Here is a 12648-nt window from a genome sequence, read left to right as displayed (position 1 = left end):
CTGCAGGGATCCTTGAAATGACTAGCCCACTAGAAATGCAGGCCTGTTGTGCACCAACAAAATTCAGACAGATACTTTGCATGAGGGCTGCTCCACAACTGACAGCAAAAGCACAGGAGTTTTCACAGATGCTCTCTGCTCTTTTTACCATTGTCGCACATAAACTAGCTCTGACTGGACCTAGGCAAAAAGACATTAAAATAATTCTGACTCTGTACCTTCTCAGTCCTACAGGTGCCATGGTACTAATATTAATCTGACCATGGTAGTGACCTCAGTGACCTAACTTGAGCCAGGCAGGCAGCTGCCTGTGTGGAAATTTTTGTATCTCTGTACATTCTACTGCATCGCTTCCACTCCTGTTGGAGATGCACAAGATCACCAGAGCAGAGGCTGTTTTCTGTTACCTGGCACAGTTCCGAAGCACTGAAAGAAATGTGAAATGTGAAATTATAGTATAAAAGTGGGCACCCGTTTCTTTTGGAGCTTGCAGCTTTGGACTGCCAAGTAAAAAAATTGCTCCCCATCCTTTACAAAATTAGAAGCTCATTAGTAAAGAGGTATTTACTGTAGCAAAGCCTCATATTCAAAATAGTCTGTGTGCCATACTCAAACTCTGGATGTTACCACTGCTAGTTTGGTACTGCTCTTCGAAAGCTCCTCAGTCGGGCAAAGTAGTGGTTTGAGAAGCAGCATTTATGCTTTTATGATTCATTTTTATCTGCCAAAATAACCCTTAGCTCATCTGCAATTATATGCCAAAAAACCAGATATTCAAGGATACTGAAGACTGCCTGCAGTTCAATGCAATGTGTTAATATAGAACACATTTATAGACAATGAGTCTAGCAAGCCAGGCTAGCTTCATTTAAAATAAACAAGCAAGCAGACTGGTCTAATTACCAGAACTAAGCTAAGAGAATCAATATTTCTCCAATCAAGACATAACAAGAACCTTCATGCTATTTACTCAGTGTATAATTGTGTCTTGAGTCTGCAGTCTGTGCTGTTCACTTTCAAGCCCATTAAACAAGAATTACTTCTTTTGATTCATTCTATTTAAATTCCTTTTACCTTTAGCATAATAAGCCACATTTCAGAAATACCTGTAATAACTGAAACTTCACTGCATTAATAAGAAGTATTTTTCTGTAACTAAATTCACTACATCCAAGCGACTGGGAGTTTATCCCACGCCTGGTTTGACTGACTGACTGTTCAGAAGTCCAAACTCCCAGGCACTGCTAAAGGCTCACTCTTAACTCATGCTGAAGGTCAGCATGTCCTGAGGTTTGCTTGTATAACTGCTTTTACAGTTATTACTCATCTCAGGTCTGTACCAACAAGATGTATCTTAAGCCAAACTGTTGGGGTTTTGTTTTTGTTTTTAATTTTTCTTTAGAATTTTTTAGCAAATAAATAATTTCAGTAGACATTAGGGAACGGTTAACCTAATAAAGCCAAGAAACTGGTAGTGCTAGGCACAGAGGGACGAACTGCCTTAACACAGCAGCACCTGTAACTGGGCTGTAAGTTTAAGTTACCAAACATCTCAGCACTACACTGGCCCACAGTCATAAACACTGAAAATGTTTTCCTTCTGGGACACACATGACAATAATAAGTGGCACTGCTATACCTTCAGTACAGAAAAAAAAGCCACACGATACTTAAGTCTTTTGCTCCCATCTTCCAAAAAAAATATAAAAAGCACCCAGATGATTTCTGGCTGAATAAGACCAAAGCTCACAAGGCCGCGGGCAAGGAGTATCTGCCAAAAGCCAGCCAGAAAGGACCCACAGCTAGGCTCTGCGGTGCGAGTGAGCAGCCCACACTCCGACATGTACACCCCTTCTCTGCCACCGTACAACACCAGCAGTCGCCACAACAGTCCAGGAGCCACTGCACTGAGCTTCCTTCTCTGTTTGCTTCCTTACATCATGGCAGGATTGAGGCTTGCTCTGTTTTTAGAGGGGTGTCCTTTGTTTGCCAATCGTTTTCAATCACAAAAGTAATCAGCTGTGTGATCTCCAATTCCTCGGTCTCAGGCCAAGCCACTCTTGTGCATCAGGCTACCTGTCCCATTAAACTTGAACACCACAACCGAGGCGGAAAGGGAGGCTCTCTGAAGAGGAAGACACAGGTGCAGAGACTGGGCAAATGAACCCTTGATACAAAACTGGCCTTGCTGGTAAGGCATAGCAATATCATCCTGAAACACAAGCTGCGACAGCATTTATATTCCCATCTGTACTTTCTGCTGCTTTGGAAAATACTGTCTAAGGACCCGAATGTGTGGCCTTCGCAACTTAAAAAAGACACGTGAAAACAACTGCTCCCATGGCAACACTGACATTTGCAAAACAATTATTAAAGAGTGAGAATAAATTACATTACAGCTTCTTATAAAGCACTTTTAGTTCAGGCTATTTTTTCTTCTCTAAACAAACATCTCTAGGAGATCCAGTTTACAGGTCCTTGGTCCATGATTTCCACCACCTGATGCCCCCATCTAGAAGTGGTCCCTGTGCCAGCTCAGGGCAGTGACCCAACTGGCAGTGCGGAACAGCGCTGGGTCCCAAGCACAAGCAGAGCCAGCACTGTCCGACATGGCTGCTCTTTCCATAATCTTTCTGGGGAGCAAAGCTTAGTGGGGTGTAGTTCAAACATTCTCAAAGATCGAGAGGACAGAGTGCTTCACAAAACACAGTTGTCATGCTCACTTCTTCCAAATAAAAGTCACAACAAGGAGAGCTGATCTTCTGGTGACTGCCTCTTACACACGAGCTCAGTAGTTAGAGACATAATGAAGTGAAGGACATGGAAACAATATTCGCTCTCTCCTGAAAAGAGTTCAGAGCAACACTTTCCACCTTGTGAAAAGGGCTCCATGCTGTAATGCACCTAATACACCCAGACCTTCTCAAGTTTTTCTAGACTACCAAGGAAAACTAGTCCTTTCTCATTTTCATAGTGTCCTGACTCAGTGTGTTATCTATTAAAAACAGATATGAGAGCGCATCACTTTTGCATGTTGTGCAGAATTGACTCTTAGCTTAAAAACCACACTATACCAGTCTAATGGCAGGGATTATATCTCTGGTGGTAACCAGTCTAATGGCAGGGATTATATCTCTGGTGGCAACTTCTCAGATCATCAGCCTGCCAGTGAAGAGGCCTCTATCTTGTGGGCTTTGAAATAGCCCATTACTACAGCCTCCACATTGGTAAATTAAATGAGAAAGCAGAGAATGTAACTGGTTTTCTGATGTACTTTACATTTCACCTTGTTTGAACTATATAAAACTCTTGAAATTTTAACTGCCATGACTGCTTTTGTGAGCTGCTTTTTGGTCTAGCCTGCTGGATCTTTGTTCACAAGTGCTTTGCAAAGATTTTTTTTCTCTTTGTGCCCCCCAACTAAGTTTTTATGAAAATTGAATCTTCCAACAGTTGTTACCAATCGTAACACTGATAAGTCAGAAAATGAGAGATCCCCTCATGAAGACACACAATAAGGACAATAGCAGCAGATGATACCTATAGGGCCTCTGCCTATACATAAACCCCAAGAGGAGGGCACGGCTGCTAAGGCAAATGCTATCATAATTTGGCCTCCCTGTAATTCAGTCCCTCACCCCGTTGACTGTGTGCCTGTTGGTACCAGTTGTGCTTTGGTTCAGGAAATGGAGATTTGTTCTGCAGAAGCGGCATCCACTGGGACACTGAAAAGCTCTTGGTACGATTTCTCTAATCCATATTAATATCTATCGACCTGCTCAGGATTTATCTGAACCACCAAGAAGGTGAAGGCTGAAGGAATTATTCATGGGATTATTCAACCCATGCAGTTTCCAGCATGGCCATTCACTTCATTCAGGACATTTCATTTCCAGATTATTCCTCCCTGCAGGTTCTAGCAACCTGAGATAAGACACCCAGGCATGCACTACACAAGGGGCACAGGTACCAGGCTTGGCAGCCTGCAGGGCTAGGTACAAGAAGCCCAAGTTCTCTCTTTTCAAACAGAAGCAAAGCTTGAATTTTCAAGAGCTGTGCACAATTTTTAAAATCCTGTCCCCCAAGCATATTTTAGCTTCTCAGTAACACTAACATTGATGGTCTTTTCAGGCCTTACACACAAAGAAGAAAAGCAAAAATTGCAGCCATGTAAGATGAAAAATATGCTACAAAACAGCAAATGCATAAAACAAGGCTTTCATGTACTTCTGGGACATTGCTCTTACACCGATGGCAATGAGCCCAGGCAAAAGCAGTCTGCAGAACCAGTTTTGAAAGCACTTGGTCACCATGACACTATTAAAAGGTTACTTTCATGAATCAACCCACTGGGTCTCCCTCTACCCACCAAAGCTGCAGATGTCAGCATTAACCAGATTCAGATGCAATAACTACTAATCTGGGGGGATAAAATTTTGATCCAAAAATATTTGGTGCTTGCAAAAAGTAGATATTTGCCCACCTAATATGATCTGGGATAAATGCTTTAACTTCCTCTACAGCAGGAAAAGGCACATCTTCAGGAGGGATGTAACTTTGCCTGGGGTCAGAATACATGCCCTGAACATAGACTGTGGCTGATCCACTATGCACTGTCTTGTGAATCAGTGCTTTGAGAAATACCTCACAGAAATGAAAGTTTCTTTGGAGACTACTTGTCCTATAATAGACCTTGAAAGGTTATAGAATACTAAAGCAACACTCTGGATCTTTGCAAAATCACCAAGATTAAATTACTTTCCTATAAAAAAGCTACTAATAGCCCATGAAGGGGCAGGGTATCAGAGATCATCATTAAAATGTCAACATCTGACACTAAGCACTCTGGGGTTTTAAGATCCTGTCCTGGAAAAACCCTCTCTCTATTGCTGTGTCAGTGGGGTCTCATCAGCTTTCCACTTTTGCTGTCACCATTTGCAGAAAAGACTACAGAAAAGGGCAAAAAGAAGGAAGTTTGCTGCTATAACTTAACATTTCTATTACCTGGTTACTGGACAAACTTTAAGGATGTTTGGCTTAAAGGAAGCCTAAAATGGCCCCAAAGTCAACATTCAAGAGATTTCTAAGGACTCTGTAAAAGGAGGTTCTCAAAGAACCATAAGGCCACAGCTCCCCTTCTGCATTTAAGGAGGGAGGCGATAGTTAAGTATTTCTAGAATCCTCTAGAGGTTTATTTGTGGTTAAGTCTTTGCTGCAATGATTAGCAACAGATACAGCATACAGGAGAGAGAAGCAGCAAACACTACAGGCAAGCAACAAGCTGAAGCACTGGTTTCAGCCCTAAATTAAAATTCTCAGAGTGGGAGACTTTTGACGCGTCTCCCAGCAATTCATACAGCTCTATGAAAAGAACAGGATTTGCACCCCCATTTTTTTCCAAAAGCATCTTATTGCTACAGACAAAACGCAAATACAGAAATGTGGGGGAAGATCTTTTTCTTACCACCACCACTGGGGACCACTTCTGGCACCTGGCAACACTCAGAGCAACAGGAGAATCCCCATCTCCTCCCTCCAGGGAAGTACCACTGTTTATGTTTCAAGAGATTTGCTTTCTCATTTGCCTATAAGCAAAAAAGACATTCTTCAATGAATGAAGGTAAAAATATTTTGTTTAGAAGCAAAATACAATGCAAACAACATGCAGCTGCTAACCCAGGTCACAAATTCTTTAATTCAAACTCTTTTTATTAAAAATACCCATCTTTCTTTTTGTTCAGGGGAAAAAAAAAAACCTACTTGATCCTTCTTCCCACGTACTAATACTACACTCTGCTCCACAGGTACTAACTGCTCTTGCTTTCAGAGGGTCTAACTGGCACATATCTATGAAATTAAAAGCAAGTGTTCTCAATTTATATTTAGTAGTGAAATTGCAGCTTCTATTCAGAATGGGGAAAGGGCTTGCATACTCAAGAACTAGCCTACCTTTCCTTGCTTTACTAATCTGCATAACAAAAGGTATTTCTTTTACCTACAAACCTTGTCTTGGTAGAAATTATTGAAAATTAAGCAGAAGCAATTATCCACTCTCATAACACACACTTAATCCCTAAAGTTTATTAAGAGCAGTTTTTATGATCCTGAAGCAATTAAGTTAATCATTATTTAATTTTAGATTACTGGAGATTTACTTCAGACACAAGCTCACTTTCCCACATAATTCAGTCTCAGTAATTAGAGATGTGCTTTACCCAGAGGTGGCTTGTTTAAGGCGTATTATCTAATTTCACAAGCCTTACACCATGATAGTTTCTTGCAGAAATCTACAAACCAAACTTCAAAAAAAGAAAACCCTCAAAGAAACTCATATTTACCAGACTGCAAACCTGGTTTTCCTTAAAAATAAAAAAAATGAAGAAAAAATATTCTTCAAACATCTGCCCAACAAGTCAGATGTATCACAAAAGATAATATAAACTATTTCTTTAATCCACCACTACCTTTAGCAAAATTCAAAGTTGTAAGAACAGAAAATGCTCTTCTCACACCCATCACTTAATTTACAACTTATTTTAACCAGGACATAAGGTCTGCAGGAAAATGTATGCATCTGGCAAATGGATGCCCAGCAGGTATCTGCCATGGTGTAACCTGTACCAAATCATTCAGACACTTAACAAAGACTTCTGTGATGGTGTTATCAGAGGAACAGAACTAAAGACTACGCATGTAGGTTCATACCATATATATTTACCCTGGATATCATACCATTTGAAAACCACTCAATTCCAATTTATTTCAGACAAATTTGTGTAAAAATGTGTTGAAACCAAGCCATTCTAGGAAATGCCAGTTAGCCATTTACCTAGCTACTACCCATCTAGCTCAGCTTTAGGTCTGTATACAGTTAATGGCATCCATAGCTGCCAGCCATCTGGGCTGGCACATTGCCCAAGGCCAGTTTTATGTCAAAACACATTTGCTATTCTTTGGAACACAGGGTATCATCTTCCAGTGCTGCCATTAGAGAGACAGAAAACAGATGACCAAGCTGGCATTTTAAAAACATACACCCCTTTTTGCAACTCTTTGTCTTCAAATTTGTCCAACAAAAACACATTAAATTGCTCAACACTCAACTAAAAGTCAATGACATTCAAACCAAGAGAACCGCCTCTATAAATGTGGCAGATGTAGACTCAAGACTTTAGTGGCAGTACTTTTAGGATCCGGTTTGACTTGCCACATAGAAGTAAGACTACAGAACTAATCAACAGCACGTAAGATTTCAACAAAGACTGACAAAGAAAAATAAGTACATGAAGCTACAAAGAGATCACGACACAAGGCTTGCTGTAGGAATTTTAGTCAAAATAAATATAAGTAAGTCTCAGCTATCTGGATTTTCATCAAACATTATTTAATACTTTTCCACATGGTATGACATTAAACATGTAAAGTTGGAGACTGGTAGAGGAACTGTGAAAGCAGTAAGGACCCTGCCCAAAAGAGATGATAACAGACAGCAAGGGAAGAAAAAGCTACAGACGCCTTGGAAGTTACTAATGGAAACGCTAAACCTAACCCAACAATCAGTCTTCTCCTTCAATTTTAACTGATTAACATCTTGCATACAAAAAAGTCATTATGGCAGCTGACGACAAAGTTGGGAAGCAATCTGGACAAGAAGGTGTATTGAGTTGTTATACAACAGGCACCATGGCCTTCAAGACTGGAGCCATAAGAGTGGGATGAAAGTCACTAATATACAGGAGGCACTAGAAACACAGGAGGCTAAAGGAGGATCTCCAGCACTGACAGCATGCATGGAGACTAGCGTGCACAGCAGAGGGACACGGGAGGATTTACAGGGGATGCAATTGCTCCCTGTAAGACAGGGATAAAGATAACCACTAGGAAGGGAAAAAAACATTTTGACACAAAAAAAGCTGCTGACACCAGAACAAACAGGTATCAGCTGGCCAGGAGTAAGATTAGACTAGAGCCTATGAGAACAGCAAAGCTCTGGGAGAAGATTTTGGTGACAATAAACCTACATGCTTAAGGTGGCCCTTGTTAGGAGAAGGGCATTATGACACACTACTTGCTTTCTATAGCTCCAACCATGTTTGCAGCTGTCCCATATAAACATTCACTGAAGGTTTTATAAAACAGTCACCAAAAGCAGCTGGTTCAGTTCTTAGTGCTGGTAAAGGAAGGTGGTACATGGTGAGTTATGGGGGTGGGGCAAAACCCTGATTTATACGGGAAAGTGTAAATAGTTACCATAATCTTCCTGCATACGTAAAAAGCAAACAAATATCTCCTGATTTAAAAGAATAATGTTAGCCATTTTGTTTACATTAAAATCCTCACATGCAACTATGCAATAAAAAGTGTGCATTAAAAAAGCTCAGCAAGCCATGAACAGTTCCCCATCCCACTTCCCAATATCCCACAGAAAGAGATCTGGAGAACTGATGCAACAGAGCATGCCACAGTTCAACAATCTGCATCACTTGAGCCAAGCTTGGAACAAGCACGTTGTCTTGTCTTGAAGTAATTCTTGAACACTGCTTTCATGGCCTGTCAAAGGTATCTTTGCCTTTTCACTGCTTGTGTAGCGAGTCTCATGCAGACATTTTACTTAAACTGATAAAACTGAGGTCAAAGTTCCCAGAAAACAGTCGTCTTAACACTGCAACCAGTAGGAGAATAATTTCTGGTTTGATAGTGAAGCACAGTAGTGTTATGCAAGAGAAGAGGATTTGAAAGCTAGCTTTGGTCTGACACTGTTTATTGTGCTGGTACATGGATAAGAGGTACTTGAGCACTAAAAAAAAAAAAAAAAAAAAAAAAAAAAAAAAAAAGAGAGAGAAGCTCTTTCTACTTAGGATCCTCATCTTCCCCACTTAAAAACAAAACAAAACAATGAACTGGAAACTGCAAGTTGTATCAAATTACTTTTCTGATGTCTTCTAAGACTGAACAGATTTAGGCAGTACATTGAGGATAAGTACACACATATTTTTCCATTTCAAAAAAGTCTCCCAATTAAATATAAATGCATGTGCATGCACTTAAACACTTATGCAGTTTCTCTCTTGCATAGTACCTTGCATTAAATTCAATAAGATAACCTCCAAACCCATGTTTCCATTAGCTACTTTGATACCACAACTTTGAAAATATTCTCAGCATTCCATCATTTAGGACATAAAAGACTAAAAAGCAGACACATACAACTCTGTTTTCAGCATCATCTCACAAGGGAAATATTTCATTCCTTTTTGTCCTTTGTTTGTTTGTTTCTCACTTTTTTTTTTTTTTTTTATAATTTATTAAAACTATGGAAACAATTTTCTGGTCAGTTTTCATCCTCACCATAGGAAGTATCAATATCTTTGAATCTTCTGATTATTTCCTTGACCCACAGCTCGGTCCATTCCCTTAAAAAACATCTTCCATATGGTAATATCCAAATGTTGACAGAGGAATGGCAGTCATGAAAAAAAAAAAAAAAAAAAAAAAAGCCAAAAAAAAGCGCTTGATAACATGTTTTTAATCACAAGTTAACTTTCTCCCTAGACAGTAAAACTGGTTTCCTGGCAAACCTCCTCTCTCGACATCTTATAGACTCATACAAATATGAACAGAACAGCTTCAGGAAATTACTTCATGCCACCATCCTACTACTGTGACCATCATCTCTTAGAAAGAGAGCCCCTACATGTTTCCCCTAATAACTGGAAATGATTGACTCTGAAACTACTTTCAGAAAAAGAAGTCTTCACTTACAGTAAGAAATACTAGGAGAATGTGAATAAATTATGAAGCATTACAACAACAAACAGAAGTGTTCCCCTCCTCCATGTGTAACTGAACTGTGAACCTTCTTGCCACGGCTGTTAGAGGTGACATAAGGAGACTGAAAAAGAGGAACTGGAATTATTTATCAAATGGAAATTAGGAGGATATGACAGAGCAAATACTAGCTGTTGTGTTGACTGTAAATCCTTCTGTAAGGCATCCATTATAAACCAGACTACTGACCTAGATGGACCAATGACAGACAGACTCTCTCCCTTTTTAAGATGGAAATTAGACTTCTGCAGCAAACAAAGCATTTAGTTTTCCACTGCAACTTACAACCAAACCCTTCAATTTCAAGCTTCTCTCTGTAGGATGGGAACAGATAAGCAAGAATGAAATGGATTAATCTATCTGTAGCATCATAACTCTGTAAAGTTCTCTGTCCCCTCATCGAGAGTTTGAGCACCAGCAAAAGACTACTTACATCTAACCCTGTCCATAGCCTCCTGTGGAGCCAGGGCTCTGAGAGATATCCTCTGGCAGGTTGAGCTATGGCAGCCTAAAACATTATTGCCCCCTCTTGCCCATCCCAGTCTTCTGCTAGGGATCACTGCTTCATAAGTGGAACACCTCCATAGTCTGCACCTTAGTTGCTCCAATTCACAACTTTGTTAGTTTAAATCCCTGATGAAGGCAGGTTCTTGCCATGACTCATTTATTTATTTATTTTTAAAGGCAGCAAACTCCACAAGAATTTTCCAGCTGTGAACTGCTGGGGCTAAAGCACCCACACACGGTCATTTCTGCAGTGCCAATGGTTGGTAACATCTGGAGGAGCAAGCAATGTCTGAGATCACTGCAGTAAGATTTGCCAGACAATCCTGATCCAAGTTGAAGAAGTTGAGTTATTCTTGTTTAAAGAGGCTGTAACTCATCTGACTCTTGAGACCATAAACAGGGTAAGTCATCAGCGAGTTAACTCAGGTGTCTGTATAGCACTTAGAGTGCTCAGTTGGAAGGCTTTCATCTCACTCCTATCTTCAAAGATGACATAAAAGAAAGGAAACCATGGCTATATGAGAAGACATAATCTGGGAAAGCCAGAGCTGCCCTAAACAGCTAGGGTAGAACACCTCTGAACCAAGGTAAGCTTGCCCTGTCCTGGGAAATATTACCCCAATTATAGTCCAGACAGGTTTACGCCCAAGAAATCTAATAATTTATCTGCTGTTTCCTAGAGACTAGTTACCTCTGGGGTTTTGCCATGACTTACCCCAACCCAATTAAAGGCCTAAATAAAAAAACAGCATAAAATGGTAAGTGTAAGAGGGGAATTTGAGTAGGCTCAGGCAAGGTTTCTGTATTTCCTTGTGTCTGTGAGTACTTGGGTTTTAGTTGGGTTTATTAATTAAATTTGAATAAATCCTGAATGTTGATGGAAACTCATCCATGCTTTATAAAAGAATTGTCTAAACTGGCCTCTGGGAAGAAGTAGGCTCTGAAAAAGGACCATTTTTCTAAATGGCAATTAATTGTACACATGATTTTTTCTACTACAATATATAATGTAAGTCTATCATATTCAGAGTAATTCCAGTGATTTTTTTTTTTTCTTTGAAACACTGGAATATTCATTTGCTTAGAATATGCCCATTATAGAAAAAGTTTAGAGCTACATAAAGGACTGCCTTCACAGAATGAAGGACAGTTAGGTGCTGTATTCAGCACAAATAAAAAGAGAGACATGCCTGTTATGGAGTGTGGAAAACATACACAGGAATGATCTGCAGTGTAAGAGATAATTTCCTAATTTCCCTCCTTCTTTCACTTTTCAAATCTTTTTTTAAAAAAAAAAAAAAAACTAAACCAGTTGCAAACACCTTTCACTGATTTCTGCTGGGTGACCTTTATAACAGCACTTTCATTTCGCTATGGCGGTCCTCTGCCACCTTCATCTTGTGCCCTGCCCCAAACCCTGGGGCTAAGGGTCCCTGCACTGCACCCTGGGAGAAGCATCCATTGTGCAATTGGGGCTGCACAAACTTCTCTCCCATTCTCTCTGACCCTTTCTTTGGTGTGCAATAGATTTATAGATAGCTTTTAGAGCTGTAGGTCTTTATATGGCCTTCAGTAAAAAAAAAAAAAAAAAAAAAAAAAAAATCCCCAAACACAATTCTTCCTAATTACTCACTAACGAGACACAATGGATCATTAACTTTAATGCTCTGATCTTCCACGAGCAGATTTTCGAGGTACTCCAAATTAATCATTTTCTAAGGAATTCACAGATAAAGTTAATAGGAAGGAATTACCTCGTGGGATTTGAGAATTGCAGCAAGTCTCTGGCAGTTTTACCTTTCTTTACCAACTTTGAATCTGTAAGGTTCCAAAATGAAAACTTGTAGGTGAAGCATTAATCACATCAAAGCTCCCAGAAACCTGTATGTGCCCAGCATGCCAAACTCATGTCATCTCCTTGAGCTCAACCACACCCCCCCACACACACCTTCCCTGTCCACATTAAGAGAGCGCCACCAGGGTCATGAGTCAAGCGGGCTTGGCTAAAAATATTCTCCAGCACTGTCCCTCATCTGCCTCACTGTTGTCCACCTCACCCTCTGCCTTGATGCTGGATATCCTTCAAGCTTTTAAGTTGTTTGCAAAGCACCTACTGCTACCGGTGCTAGCACCAGCAAACCCCAGGAGATAGTCACATCCTAGCACTGGGCCCAAACCAGCATGGCAGCTATTTGTAGCAGAGGAGGATCCTCCTCCTCAATAGTTATTTTACTCCCCCTGGTTAGACTAAACTAACTACATGTATTTCTGTTTATTCACTATTCATAATTCAAATACAAGTGAAATGAAAAA

General features: G+C 40.1%; 1 protein-coding gene across 3 annotated transcripts in view; it reads right to left on the bottom strand.

The window, feature by feature from the left end:
• The window catches only part of AGPAT3 (1-acylglycerol-3-phosphate O-acyltransferase 3), a 95270-nt gene that overhangs the window by 44884 nt on the left and 37738 nt on the right, over window positions 1-12648 (bottom strand). The window contains exon 2 of one of the 3 annotated variants that reach the window (XM_074904520.1): window positions 5465-5585. The exons of the other annotated variants lie outside the window; for them this stretch is intronic. The gene's annotated coding sequence lies outside the window, so the exon portion shown is untranslated. The remainder of the gene's footprint in view (window positions 1-5464; window positions 5586-12648) is intronic. 3 annotated transcript variants of the gene reach the window in all.

Source organism: Athene noctua, chromosome 1 (assembly GCF_965140245.1).
Source record: "Athene noctua chromosome 1, bAthNoc1.hap1.1, whole genome shotgun sequence".
NCBI lineage: Eukaryota > Metazoa > Chordata > Aves > Strigiformes > Strigidae > Athene > Athene noctua.
This window is presented reverse-complemented; position numbering and strand designations above follow the sequence as displayed.